Genomic DNA, 10,947 nt, shown 5'->3' with positions numbered 1-10,947 from the left:
AATTTTATTAATGTTCCTGGCGTCTAGGACAAGTCAGATTTTTCCATCTGGCTTGGCTACAACTACCAGCGGACTGCTGTATGGCGAAAGGGATGGTTCTATTATACCCCATTGCAGCATTTTTTGTATTTCTTTGTTAACTGCCTCCCTTTTCGTCCACGGTACTGAATATGATGCTTGGCAGAACATCGCATGGGGAAACACATCTATATTATACATATACCCTTTGATGATTCCAGGTTCTTCAGAGAAAACATCACTGTAGTTATTCAATAACTGTGCAAGCTGCTTTCGTTGGGATTCAGTTAGATAACATGATTCTTGTGCTTTGTTGTTAAGGGTTTCGGTCCAGCGAAGCGTTTCGTTGTGAGCTACGTCCGAATAATATTCTCCCTGGCCCCTTAAATTGCTGCTTAATTGAAATATGGGCATCTCTTCGCTTTTTACTCGTACGCTCGGGTAATCTTTACCGGGTGTACTTACTGTTCGTGTTAAATCCAGTACAATCTGCTTATTTTCATTCAGTAGGGAGATCTTCGCGCTGGAGAAAGCAATTTTTCTTTCTTCTCGCTCAGGAAACCTGCCCCCAGGATGCAGGTTACTCTCAATCCTTTGACCACGAGAAAGATACATTTTACGTTATCTTCCCTCAGGCATAAATCTACCAGCACCTGATACTGAACGTTTTGTGCTTGTGCTCCCATGGCTCCAATGACACAGCAGTTTTGTACAGGAAATGTCGGTAAGTTGCGGTTTCGGCTCAAGGTTTTGAATAGATCATAGCTCATAACACTGGTAGTGGCACCTGTATATATGTATATATCTACTGGCAATTCATTAATTCTACCTCTTATGATGGTTTGTACTTCAGTTATTTCTTTTTTGTTACATTGGTTTGATTCCATAAGTAAATCATGTTGTGTACTGTGTCCATCTTGGTACCTCAGTAATAATATATTATCTTGTCTATTGTTTATAGGTGTGCCCCCTGTTTTTTCGCTGACCATCAGTTGGGAGCTTATTGTGGCCGTTGTTCGTTTGACGGTCTTGCACTATGGTGGTTTCCGTCAGTAGGCATTTCTACTATCCTTACGCTGCTATTCGATTCTGTCCATGTTTGTGGTATTGCATTAGTATTCTGCATAGAATTCCTATTGTCACATTGGTACTGGTTAGCGTTAGGAGGCGGTGGTGGTGGCATAGAGGTTTGCATCCACTGCACCGGGTAAGTGCGGTTGTTGGCACTATTGCTTTGTTGCGGCCATTGACCTTCATTTCGACGTTTGTTATTGTAATTATTATTACTGTTACCGTAGCCGGGATGTCCTCTGTCTTCCCACCTACGTTTTTGATTGTAAGATGGTTGACAGTTTCCGTTCTTCCTGTTTTGTTCTGGGTATTGATCTTCCTTTCCATTTCCGTGGCTTCCAAAATTGGAATTGTTGTTGCCATTTTTAAACTTGCGTGGTGAACCATTACTGTTCTCCCGGTCTTTATTTATCCTATTTTCTTCCTGGGAGAGATCGATTTCGTCCAGCACAGACAAGTAGCGTTCCAGGTCATTTTCGGGTACATTTATTAATTTGTCTCGTATATAACTGGGCAATCGTAATTTTAAGATTCTGATCACATCACGGGCTGATATAGGGTCATCCCAATATCTAGTTTTGTTGATATATTTTTCAAAACATTTACGGAGTGTACCCTATTTGTGATTGTACATTTGCGGGCTGTATACTTCAGTCCTCAGGCGTTCTTGAATAGCCTTAGACCAGTATCTGTCTAGAAAAGATTTTTCAAATTGTGCCAGGCTATGGCAATTTTCTATGACTTCATTTGCCCATAAGCCAGCGTCGCCTTGTATGTGTGCGATTATGAACTGAATTTTTTGGCGTTCATTCCAGGCACTCGGTAATACATTTCGGAATCCTTTTATGAAGATTACCGGATGCACTGTCTTCTTTTCCGCGTTAAATACTTGGAATAGTCTGTGTTTTATTAAGCTTTCATCAATGTTATTGCTTGTGGAAGTAGAAGCTGCCCCCACAGGGTTATAAATAGGAATGCTTCCTGTAAATTGTATGTTTTCTCTTTCCAAATCGCTTTTTTGTTGATGTGAACTGTACGTAATGTTCTCAATACCGTACACGTTCCTAACAGGCTTGCAGATGTGCACGCTCGGGTTCAGCAATTCTGTGTGTCATTTCTTTCTGGCACAGCGGTACTGGCAATTTGTATCTCGCTCCGCTTTTTTCACCTGCGAATGGTAGCGTGTCTACTGTGGGTTGTTTACATACAGCTGCTCCGTTAGTTACTTTTTGCAGAGCAGACTGTATTTTGCTTTCTACACGTTCTGTGATATGGCTTTTTTTTTCAGTGAGCCAGTCATGGAACTCTTTTTCTACTTTCTGGGCTTGATCATTTAAATGCGTTTCTATGGTTTCTTTATGTGTCATTTCTAAATTGTCCATTCGATTCGCAAGCTGTTCTACTTCGTCCCGGATGACTGTGTGTGCCGTCTGAAGCGTTTGCACATCTTGTGCTATGTTGCTTACAATGTTCGGCATATGCTTTCTTTATTTCTTTCATTTCTGAATGTATCTTTTCGAACATTGTACCTATACTTTATATTACGACCTTTTCTCTTTCTTCGTTTTGTTCCCTTATCTGATTGACTAGTTGTTCATTCCTCTCTTCCCTCAATCTCTCTCTTTCATCTAATTTCCGTAAAAATTCAGCAAATGGAGCCGGTATTGGTGAGCATACCGGTGTGGTAGTTGTTCATTGAAAATTATCACTAGCCCTACTAGTAGCACCTATCAGTTTTACTGATTTCGTCTGTTGGCTACTTCCTGGCATATCACCTGAAACTACATTGTTTACATTTTCTCACCCCCCCCCCCCCCTCCCCCCGATCACTATTCGTATTTAGTAAGTCAGTGTCACTATCCATACCGCTCAATAGTTGCACATTATTTGTAACGTTGGACACATTATCTGGTTGCAAAACTAACACACGTCCAACTTTTCTCATAATGACGATAACTTTCACTGGGCTAACTACAAAAATTGTTCCAAACTACAAATGCGGACTAAGTTCACAAGTCAAACTGCTTATTGTTTCCAAAATCACAAAATATTAATATCTACACCACTGTACACCATGTACCATCTCTGATACTATACTTTGATGATACGAGCCTATGTAGCAAGCTTTTATGCATAGTGGTCCTTACCTTGATTTCTTTTTTCTTTTCTTTTCTTTTGCCATCTCGTCCTCTCAGGGTCTATACAGTTCTTCTCCGCTTTCCTCGTTCAAGAATATACGTGAAATGGAATTTGATAGACATTAGAATACATACGATACATGTTAACAATTACATACATACAGACCCTAAAAAAAATATTTTATCTCTTTGGGCCCCACGTAATAGGGCGCTATTTATTATATCTCTTGAAAAAAACAATGTATTATTTTTTTAGAGGAAACACTCTCCTAGTAAATTTGTTTGTCCTTTGATTTATCGTGATATGTTACTGATTTTTAGCGAAGTTAGTTTTTACGATTAGCTTTCAAAAAAATACAAAAGAGATATAATAAGCAAAATAATGAATTTCATAGGTTGCCAATTACGTATGATATCTAGTTTTATCGAGCGCCAGGCTCCCTAGAAATTACTGTAAATGCAATAGCGTAGCATTACTCAGCTCCAGTTCACTATCACAGAAACTAGACAAGTTTTAATAAAATTATTTGACTCGTTTCCTTCAATTAATCTCACTGAATAGTTTTACATAATTTCTTCTGCTCCGGCTATCAGACATTGTGCTGTGAAAAAATATTTTTAAATGTAACGCGTAATGGCGGCTAATTGTTAACAGTCAGAGATCACTGTTACTCGCTCCGCAGCAGAAACCTTTAGGGAGAGCTCGGCTAGAAACGAAAACAACCAATAACATTTCAGGGTAGCAATATCCAATAGGATTGCTCGTTTCGAAAGAGCCGTGGGGCAGACATTTTTATCTTTCGAAAGTTACACACACGTGCGGTTTTGTCAGCAGATACGTATGAAATAAGTATATTTGCCCTTACTGTTACTTTGTGCTGTGGAGTTGTCCCTGTAAGCAGTGAAATTTTTGTGTCCAACATGATTTTTCAGTGTCATGTGTGCGATAAGGTCTATCCTAAAAAAAGAAATTTGAATAGACACCTGTTAGATGTTCATGGACTGCAAATAGAGCAGAAAAAATTGTTTGTGTGCGCCCTGTGTAATGAAAGAAGTACTTCTGAAAAGTGCCTGTTTGAACATTTACAGTCGGCACATGAAGTAGATGTGAAATGTGAAATATTACATTTTAGCACCGCTGATGAATTTCAGAAGTGGAAGGAGGAAACTGAGCAGACAACGCTCTCAAACTCGTCAAACGTCTTGGTACCCATGCTAAGGTTGATTCAGAAGTTGTTTCTTATATTTGTCACCGGTCTGGTAAGTTTGTGTCTAGAGGAAAAAACGTGCGATGTCTTAAATTGCAAGGTAGTAGTAAGATTGATGCACTGTGCCCTGCTAAGATGAGAGTAGATATGAAAAAGAATGGAACCTGCTGTGTGAAATATGTTTCAACCCATGTTGGCCACAAATCCGAGTTATGTCATCTGCAACTAACAAAAAGAGAAAGGGAAAGTATTGCTGCAGATATAGCAAGTGGCATACCATTCTCTGTCATATTAGACAAAATTCGAGATACAGTTGTAGATTCGAACTTGGAAAGGATACATTTGATTACGAGACAGGATCTACATAATATAGATCAGTCTTATAATTTGTCCTTCAAGTCAATAAGACACCATAATGATGCAATAAGTGTAGACGCATGGGTAAATGAAGTAAATGGTGGAGACAGTCCTTGTGTGCTTTTCTATAAACCACAGGATGTAGTCCTTGATTCGTACCCACAATTAAAGCGCTCTGATTTTGCATTGATAATTATGAACAATGCTCAAGGCGAGATATTAAAGAAATATGGGAATGACTGCGTTTGTGTTGATGGGACACATGGTCTTAATGGATATAATTTTGAACTTATAACTCTACTAGTGCTAGACGATCTGAGACAAGGGTTTCCATGCGCGTTTCTAATATCTAACAGGAATGACTCCCAGATGCTGTCCATATTTTTCCAGCACATAAAGAGGCAGGTTGGATCAATTTCGCCAAATGTTTTCATGTCGGATTTGGCTGAGTCTTTCTTTATTGCATGGAATGGTGTCATGGCAGCTCCATCTATGCGACTTTATTGTACATGGCATGTTGATAGATGTTGGAGGAAGAATATCAAATGTAAGATTCAAGGTGTAGAAAAACAAGGTGAAGTATACAAGCAAATCAGAACTTTGATGCATGAGCAGGATGTAGATTCATTTGATGAGATGTTAAATATTGTGCTAGAGAGATTGGAATGTGATCCTGATACAGTTCAATTTGCCACATACTTCCGAGACAACTATGTTGGGAATGCAAATTGTTGGGCGTATTGCCATAGATTGAATGCTGGAATCAATACCAACATGCATATAGAAGGAATGCATCGCACTATTAAATATATATATCTAGGTAGTAATGTGTCAAGTGTTTATACAAAGCTATTTTTGCACTGATGTCATTTGTGAAGCACAAGCTGTTTGACAGGCTTATTGTGCTAAATAAAGGTAAACTGACGAGTAAACTTAAGGACATTCGCCTTCGGCATAAATCAGGGAATAATATTAAGGAGGACTTCATTACTATGGAGTTTTCTGGTTGGAAAGTGCGTTCTTCTTCAAGAAGGTCAACAGATTATTTTGTATATGATAATGACTTTCAGTGCAACTGCAGATTGATGTGCATTAAATGTAGGGCTTGCATTCATAGGTATTCTTGTACATGTATTGACTATACCATCAAATGCAATATGTGCAAGCACATACATAGTGTTTGCCAGATTCAGTTAAAGCAGCAACCTTCTGAACACCTAGGAAATAGTGAAGTTACACTTATTGAGAGTGAAGATATTTCTGTTGTAGACGAGAAAACAGAAATACTAGCGGAGGTAACGAAAAAAGTGTTAATGATTCTGTACCTTTGTCAGTCCAGAGAAGGGAACTTATCTCAGAGTTTTCTGGTATTGTATCTGAACTGACCTCTAATGACTTGGAAACTGCTAAAAAAATGTTATCATCACTAAAGGCAACTTTAGCTGCCGGAATGTTGCAGCAAAAACAGGCACCGCTGCAAATAGAAAGGAAACAAGCACAAAAGATTTTACCTCAACGTAGACTGTACTCTACAAAGAAAAACAAAAGAGTAATAATGCATCCCTGGCACTACCAAATTCAGAAGAATCCAGTTTGATCAAATTATCTCTACTGGCAGACAAAGAAGATGCACTTTAGGAAAAAGGTATGTTACTAGTGCCCCACCCCCTTCCCCTCCCAACAACGTACATCCCTGCAGCAAAAAATGCTTGTAATGAAGCAGTCTGGTCAAATTCTACATATGACTCAAGTGGCATAGTGTGCTGCTGATGGCAATGATCAATCATGAAGTAAATAATTAATGCTGTTCCTGTTCTCTAGTTGTCAGGTTCTCGTATGTACCCTTGTTTGCTCAGTGATTTAATTATCCTTGTAAAGCAAACATTTAGAACAAGTTTTTACAAGAAACAAAATATACAGAATAAATAAACGGTCATTGCCAGTATCATAGCACCACGCCACCTGAGCTATAAGTAAAATTTAACCTGTGCTCTAGTATCTATTAATGTCAGCAGTCTAATATAATATACTGTTTGCAGGTTCAGCTGTTCAAAAGCAACCAACAATAAAAAATACAGAGGGTGTAGCAGGTCCATTCCCCGTTACAGCATGTGCCCTACATACAGCACAGCCCGACGAATCATGAATATTATAAATGCAGGTGTTAATGTACTTTTTTGTTATAAAATATCATTCTAGTTTTATGCCATAGTTCCTTGTAAGTTACAGCAATCAGGTTTGCAATTCTGCTTGCAGGTTCAACTCCCATGATTCAGCCAATAGCAAAACAGGCTGAGGTGGTATCTGGTCCGTCTCTCACTACATTGTATGTGCTGAAACACAGCCCGAGGAATAGTGAGTACTATGAATCAAGATATTAGTGCACCTCTGTGTTATGCCGTTGTTTATATTTGTCACAGCTCCTTATAAATTACTTACTGTACCTTAGTTTGCATTTCTGCCTGCAGGCTCAACTTCCACAATTCAACCAATACCAAAACAGGCTGTGGTGGTACCACATCCATCCATCGGTACAGTGCGTGTGTTGCTACACAGCTCAACAAATGGTGATTTTCTATGAATTCAGGCATTAGTGCATCTCTTTATTATAAAATGTTATTCCAGCTTTATGCCATAGTCCCTTGTAAGTTATTTATAGCAATTTGATTTTAAATGCTGATTGCAGGTGCTGTTCTCCCACATTTAAACCAGTGACAGGGCAGAATAAGATGGTATCAGTGCCTTCCCTTACTACAGCGCATGTGCTGCAACATGGCTATGGAATGGTATTATAAATTCAGGCAGTATTTGTGGATCCTTTCTGATCTGAAATTTTGCTTGTCAACTACAACCTTCCTTATGACATTTCATTTCTGATTTATACCAAAGACGAGTGTCCTTTTGTTTAATTGAAATTTTTTTACCACTTGTCAGACTGGTTTTTCCTCACAAAATATATTAGTACAAATATAGCTGTATAATAGTGTGATACATTCTTTCTGTATTGATGATATTATGGCCAATATTTCACATTACAGGCATAGGCAATTGTCTTGGTTACGAATTAAACTGTATCAGGATCACATACATCCTTGTTGTGAATCATGTTGTCTGCACTGGCGATTTGTTCACGTGTCCCAGTACACCTCGCACATGAAGTACACTTCACTAGGAAAATTAAAAAAATGCTGTAACTTTTGAATCACTGCAGATAGGACATAAACTCTTTCACCCTAATCCATAAGAAACACTACAGTTTACATCCTTAATGGACATTACATGCAAGTTACACCAATAATTATATATAGCAATAGTTTTTAAATAAGGCTAAATTTCACTCCATAGTCTTCCTTATAATAATGTCATACACACTTTAGTTTACTCCTCACTAAACTTGAATTCAGAGAATCTTACCTTGCTCACTGAGGAGAAAGTGTCAGATGCAGTAAACACCAAATGAAAAGGCTAAATAAGACAATGCAGTGTGGTAGTCAGCACTCAGTATGATATAACCACCACTAGATATTGACATCTTCAGCCTTTAGTGCATAATTTCAAAAGTTTGATTAGTTGAACAATCTTGTTAGCTTGAAGTAAATGAAGTTGTCAACATAGAAAATACCCGACATTTTTATAATTTTCATTCAAGTTATGACTCGCTATAAATAGATTTTTAAAAAACAGGTTGGTTGTGAGACAGCATGGATGTGATAGATGGAACTACACCATCGACTATGCCTCTGAGAAGCACAAGCAGAATGTGGAGATGGTACAGGATGAAGCATGTATCATTGACCATGACACCTAGCCAAACTGCTAGGTACAGAGTTCAGCTGTGTGCAGATGTACTTCATAGTGTTTACAATCCCAACATCAAGGGCACCTCCAGCTGCAGAGAAAGATTCTCAGAGTGAAGGTCGAAGGTGCTGCACTTCATATTGGACAGATCGTGCTTCAGTAGTGTGGTAATTTGCTGTCAGTCAGTGTGACTGCACTAGACATGTTGGTCAACTCTGGTCAAGTGCAGACTAACTTTTTTTTAGTTAGGCTATGTGCTAGGATCTTTGAATTATTTTCAACTTAGAGCAACATTGTTCCTTTTATTTGATTATTTTCTCAGAATGTGCCATACGGTATATAGGCAAGATTGTGAACTCACTTTGTATGAGTGTTTTTCTCCATAATTCTTTCCCATGCCGCTCAGATGTCTAAAAATGTATTCTTTGTGAAGACTGTCTCTGTAAGTTGAAGCAGTGACCAGCAACACAATATTCTGTTTACTCTTGATTCAATGCTTAACATATTCTGCAATTGACACTTAACACAAGTTAATAGCACATGCATAAGCCAACAGTGAATGTGTTAATTGCTAATATGTGAAACTTGTGAGTAGCTAAATGACATAATGCTAGTTTAATGGCTTCCTACTGCCCTCACAAATTACAAACATTAGTTTTTGAAAATTTTTTCCCCTTCACACCACTTTTCAGCACCTGATATGTGCTTGCAACATTTTTGCTGTTTGGAAAGGTTTTAAAAATTTTTATTTCAACACAGTTAGCCTACACATTTTTAGCCAAAATAATCAAAGTTTAATTCTGCTAGCTGCAATGGTATGCAGTGAACTCTTTAAATGCTATTAGTAGACCTTACATGAGGATTGATTGTTGGGGGATATGGTAGTTACTTTATGCATTGATTATCTCTTTGTTCTGTGTTCAGGATATATATATAATATTCACATGCAGGTTCGCAACAGATAATATAGTAGTTTATGCATTGATTATCTCTTTGTTCTGTGTCTATGGTTGACGTGTTCTTGCGTGTACCCGCATCTGCTCAGTAAATTAATTATCCTAGTAAAGCGAACATTTAGAAAAAGTGCTTACAAGAAATGAAATATTAGAGAATAATTTCCAGCACTGCACGGTCGTTGCCAACATCACCACACGAGAGCGCCTAAGCCGTAAGTAAAGTTTAACCCATATAAATGAGATATCTTCTTGTTTCCTCATTGTCATGCCACAAGGAGCATGAGTGCACCAGCTAATGCACAGCAATAAGTTAATAAGTTACTTGTCCTGTGACGAGTCGGAGAATTAAAGTGCCATAAGATTACACCATGCTTCCTGGTACGGCAGTGGCCACCAATAGACACTGTAGTATTCGTGAGGATGAATGTGTCAAGTTGACAGATTCTCAGTATGTCCTACAAATAATTATTTGATAGTGTGCACACTTGATTGTATTTGGGCCTAACTTTTTGTTCTTAGTATTGGTTACGTTGAGGCTGCTGTGCATCTCATCTCTACTGTGATTTTCAGAGCAACTGTATTACCTAAATTTATAATCCAAAGTTCCATTAATGTGGTTGTTCTTGAATCCTGTAGTCTAGGATTATCTTTTCACACAATTTCTTATGGTATTTCCAGTACTTGAGAAGGAACTCACAAATTGTTCATTGTTTTGAACACGTACTATCCACTGCCCACTTACTGTTCCATATTGAAGCATAACTACTGTTTTGTAATAGGATTAGTTGCATTTGGCTTGTAAATATCATATGACGTTACACATTGTCTCACAATAATCTTTACTAATCGTTAATTGTGTCTAAAATTAATAAAGTCTTAGGCCAACATTCCTTACTAGTTCCAAACTGTTTGCAGTTTTCACCACTGGCTTGTGAAATATACTTGATTACACTTTCGATACACATAATGTACTTGTGCTACCATTGTGTGTCTGTGCCCAGTGCATGTCAGGATAGCACCAAACTGGGCAGTGACTTTTAAGTATTTTATTTACTGCCAAAAATATGTCAATAAATGTGATCTTTAAAAACAAATAAATCACCAAAGTAAAAACTGAGATTAACCCATCTGGAACTGACAAACTTCCATTGCTCGACTGATTGCTGTGGGATGTTGACAGTTGGATAATATGGTGTCTTTTTCCTTCGCAACATATAGTGTAAAACATCATCCCATCCCCTGTGTTAATCTCACCTGCAAAGTTAACAGACATCCAAGGTTGACACTATTACATTTCCAGATCAGGATGATCAGTATTTAAATTCTGGTTTTCTGTACATTTGAGGTGCAATGAGTCTCATTTGCCATGCCTTGTTGATGTCTTATGCTGATTTCTCTCAG

At 38.1% G+C, this 10,947-nt stretch overlaps 1 long non-coding RNA gene across 1 annotated transcript; it reads left to right on the top strand.

Moving 5' to 3' along the window:
- Window positions 1-7,122: 7,122 nt before the first annotated feature.
- Window positions 7,123-7,538, top strand: LOC126474994 (uncharacterized). Its single transcript, XR_007586631.1, has 3 exons — window positions 7,123-7,147; window positions 7,261-7,359; window positions 7,479-7,538. It is a non-coding gene; the product is annotated as an uncharacterized LOC126474994 (long non-coding RNA).
- Window positions 7,539-10,947: the final 3,409 nt, after the last annotated feature.

The sequence above is a fragment of the Schistocerca serialis genome, chromosome 4 (assembly GCF_023864345.2).
Source record: "Schistocerca serialis cubense isolate TAMUIC-IGC-003099 chromosome 4, iqSchSeri2.2, whole genome shotgun sequence".
Taxonomy (NCBI): Eukaryota; Metazoa; Arthropoda; class Insecta; order Orthoptera; family Acrididae; genus Schistocerca; species Schistocerca serialis.
This window is presented reverse-complemented; position numbering and strand designations above follow the sequence as displayed.